General features: G+C 36.6%; 1 long non-coding RNA gene across 5 annotated transcripts in view; it reads right to left on the bottom strand.

Moving 5' to 3' along the window:
* LOC149047692 (uncharacterized) overlaps positions 1-101 on the bottom strand; it is a 14047-nt gene extending 13946 nt beyond the window's left edge. For 4 of the 5 annotated variants that reach the window (XR_016185787.1, XR_016185784.1, XR_016185786.1 and 1 more), the window contains exon 1: positions 1-100. This exon is cut by the window's left edge and continues 499 nt beyond it. This is a non-coding gene — a long non-coding RNA (uncharacterized LOC149047692). The other variant, XR_016185788.1, reaches the window with a different exon arrangement.
* Positions 102-4071: the final 3970 nt, after the last annotated feature.

Below are 4071 nucleotides of genomic sequence, written 5' to 3'. Positions count from 1 at the left end.
TGCAGAAAACAATCGTGTTGTAAAGCCGAAATGTTACCAAGTTACACTTCGCTACTTAAAAGTTAAGCAATTTTCCTCAAGCTTTAACTGGAACAATACTTTTAATGCCCTACTAACCAACGGAGGCATAGGGAAAGGCATTGGTGACACCGGGAAAGGCATCAAGAAGAATGATATTCACGTTATGTAACTTGTTGTGTGACGAAAAAAACGTATCTTGACTTGTTCAAAGCATTAATCACAGTTGGCTTCCTTTTCACTTGAATTTTGTATCCACAGCCTAAGATGAGAAATTTAAAATTTCTATCAGCTGAAGTTCTTTTACTGCATATTATATCTATTCAATCGCACCCAATTCACGTGGAAAAAAGGCAAGTAGGAAAACACTGAGCTTCGAGAAACAGCCATGTTAAGGCTAATGTATTTACCATTCCTTAAATATTTACAATCAAGACCACTCGTTTAGGAGACCTTTTCTCAAAAGATCCACACGTGCAAATAATGCTGTTTTCCGTTCGAAATGTTTTTTTTCCTATTCAGTTGAACAACTGACTTAGCGTTTAAGCCGAGAAAAAAATCACAAAGTTTGAATTCTGGGATGTTGTCCACTGTTGGCTCCATCAAGTTACGATTCTGCACCATTGTCGCTCGTGAAAATCTATCTTAACGTCACGCACGTCACGCAGCTAGCTACAAACCATATATATAATTATTCTTGGTGCCTTTCCAAATGCCACTGACTCCCTCTCCGAAGCCTCCATTGTTTATTAAAGCAGTAAAAGATATGAGTTCAATCAACACTTTTGAAAAATTGCTTAAACTGTGAAGTAAACTGTTAACATTTCGGCTTTACAATACGATTGTCTCTGGAACAACAAATTATGTCTCTATATGAAGTATAAAAGCTGTTTCACCGCTGACCGCTCATATTTGGGTCGTTTTTTCTATCCCCGCTCGTCGCCCGTGATGTAGTAACTCCCAAAAAGTTATGCGCTTCTCTTGACACTGCAATCAGCAAGCCAGCGGATTCACTTTGCTAGCCAATGACAAGTCCTAAAAGATGCATGTGATCATGCGTGTGATCGGAAACAAAGAAGACTCCATTTGGCGCTCGCAGAAATTTTTTTTGGGATCACTTTCTGAAGGAGCTTAGAAACCAGGCTCAACTCAGTAGCCAAGCCTACTGAATTTGTGCCCAAGCCTTTTCTTGCTTGCGTGACATTTTTTGTCACATTAGAATACAAGGAACTTCGGCGAGTAGTAAACACAAGCTCAAATTTTTAAAGCAGCAAAGAGAAAAACGTTTTGAGACTGGAAGGTAAGTAAGTAAGTATTTTGGTGTTTTACAACCTAAATTTAGTGTTTCCTTTTGTAATTTTACAACGTAAATTGTCAAATCAATAACTCGTAAAGCTTACAGCTAAAATTTAACTCTTTATTAATAACCTTATACTTTCTTGATCTGATATCTCAATTAGCGATAACACCAGAAATAATTTGCTTTTGTGGTATATACTATATGTATACCTAACATGTTGAAGTTCGTTGTCATGAAATAATGCACTTAGCAACAATTAATCTGATTACACAAACTGAGTCAATGTTTAAATTGTTCCCTGGACTGCCTGGACTGCCTGGATTGCCTGGACATCTGAGGCAACTGATAATGCATTTTGGGAGTGGTAGGGATGCTTACTTCATAGTGGCTATGGCTGTACCTGTCCTTGAATTTGCCCTATTGTTTGTAATAGATTTTCCATGCATTGTCTGTTATTTTTTTTCAGGAAATTTTAGTCTGAAAGAAGAAAATTCTTTTACAGAAGAATCCTTTTCCTGTAACGTTTACAACTGTTGCTTACATTTGCCATATTTCTGATATTTTTATCATAACAGAATTTTTCACAAAAATTATTTGACATTGAATTCTTATACAAATACTGCAAGGTCAAGCCTGCCCACCAACCCATCAAGATGGTGTTGAAAACTGTAGTAAGGTCTATTGAATATAGTTAAAGCACTGAATTTCACTCCATGACTTAATACTACAAAATATGGGGCTTTTTTATGATTAGGTACCGAACAAAAAAAAAATGCTTTCTTGGCTCATTTGGATCAAGCCACCCAATATAATTGACAAAGATTATTTGACATTGGATTCTCATACAAATACTGCAAGGTCATGCCTGCCTACCAACCCATCAAGGTGGTGTTGAAAACTGCAGTAAGGTCTATCGAATATAGTTGGAGTACTGAATTTCACTTTATGACTTACAATTACAGAATATGGGGTTTTTAATATAACAAAACAAAAAAAGCTTTCTTGGCTCATTTGGATCAAGCCACCTAATATAATGCAATCAATGTCTTGTTTTCTATATCATGAGTCATTGCTCATTTGGAATTGATATTTAAATCTAAATTATAATCATTTAAATCCAACTGAATGTATTTCTTTTATTACTTTTCCACTGACTGCCAAACCAGCAAGCCTTGAGGCATTTAACTGTGAGGACTTTAAAAAAGGCCCTATATTGTTTACACATAGCTGTTTTGGGGGAGGGGAGTGGTAAAGTTTCAAATTTGGTTAAGAGTATGTAACATAATAATAATAATGATAATAATGTTAATAATAATAATAATTCATTTTTTCCATCCTTTGTTGCAAATGCATCTGACCCAGAGTCATTATTGGAACATATCAGAATAGCCTTTTTATTAATGCAAGGCCTCAGTGGTGCACAGATATGATATGAAAATAATTTTTGTGTGAGGCATCAGTCAATTTAGGAATTACCAAGTGTAAAATTTCAAGTCAATATGGTCCTGAAACTACTCATTTTTGTAGAGGGTGGAGCTGGGAGGGGTGGAGGGGTCGAAATTATTAGGTTTGCGTACCGTTTTCACTCTTTGCACCCTGAGCACTCATACACGCACACTTCAGATGGATGCTCAACACAACAGCGTCAAAAAATAATCAAGCAAATGACTAAGACGTGCAAAGCTTCCACGGTTAATATAAATTTACCGCTATAAAGAGTGAAAAGGCCTTACAGATTTTACACGTAGCTTCTTTAAAGGTACAACTGCCTATGACGTTCTAACAAGATTATCAAGTTGTCAAATACGTATTTTCATATGATTGATACCAATTGCTTTATTAAGTCGAAATAAGCTTAATGTCAAGAATAAATAAGCGGATTACTACACTTACGACGAATTTTGTGGTCCGTTAAAAAAAGTACTTGGTTCAGTTACGTAGTTCACCGAAAGGTTAATTTTTTTTGCCTGCTAGGATTTCTTTTAACATTGAATACATTTTCAAGACCTGTACTCGACGAGGTGCACTTCTTGCGATTGTTCTGCAATCTAGCGAGTCCTTCGGAAAAACGTCACCGAGAGCAGAGGTAAGACACTATTCAGAAGCAAGTATTTTCTAGGTTTGAACTTCCTTTCGGTTCCATTTGACCGTGAGTAGAGTTTAGAATTCTCGAAGAAAGCGTGTTTTAGCCAAAGGCAGAAGATTCGTATTTGAACGGAGCGCAGCGAGATAAGGTAATATTCTTTCACGCGAAAATGAAAAAAAAAATAGGGTTAATAGATAACTTCCCATTTGTTTTTTCTCGCGCAAGTAACAAAAATGTTCCCTTGCCTGTCCCCATCCAATCGCACTTCAACCAGTCGGGGGAGGTGAGTATAAAATTGTAAACAAATCATCAGAAGGCTTGGTTACCCAATTGAGCCTGGTATCTAAGCTCCTTCAGAAAGTGATCCCAAAAAAAATTTCTGCTTGGCGCTCATCTTTGAATGTACTTTTCATCGGTTGATCGCTCGTGTGTTAAGTTATTTCTTTTCTCAACAGTTTTGTTTAATAGAACATTTCTAAAGATAGATTTAATCGTGGTTTAATAGGAAAACGAGAGCAGCGCGAGTGTTGTAAAGAAAAGAAAGTCGTTGGCGCCGTGGAGTTAAAAGAAGGGACAACAGTTGACATACTGACTGGTACAAACAAGGGTCGAGTGGCCATTTATAAGGCTACGATTTTGAAAGTTTGTAGTGAGTAAAAATTGCGAT

This window comes from Pocillopora damicornis, chromosome 4 (assembly GCF_964200805.1).
Source record: "Pocillopora damicornis chromosome 4, jaPocDami1.2, whole genome shotgun sequence".
Lineage (NCBI taxonomy): Eukaryota > Metazoa > Cnidaria > Anthozoa > Scleractinia > Pocilloporidae > Pocillopora > Pocillopora damicornis.
This window is presented reverse-complemented; position numbering and strand designations above follow the sequence as displayed.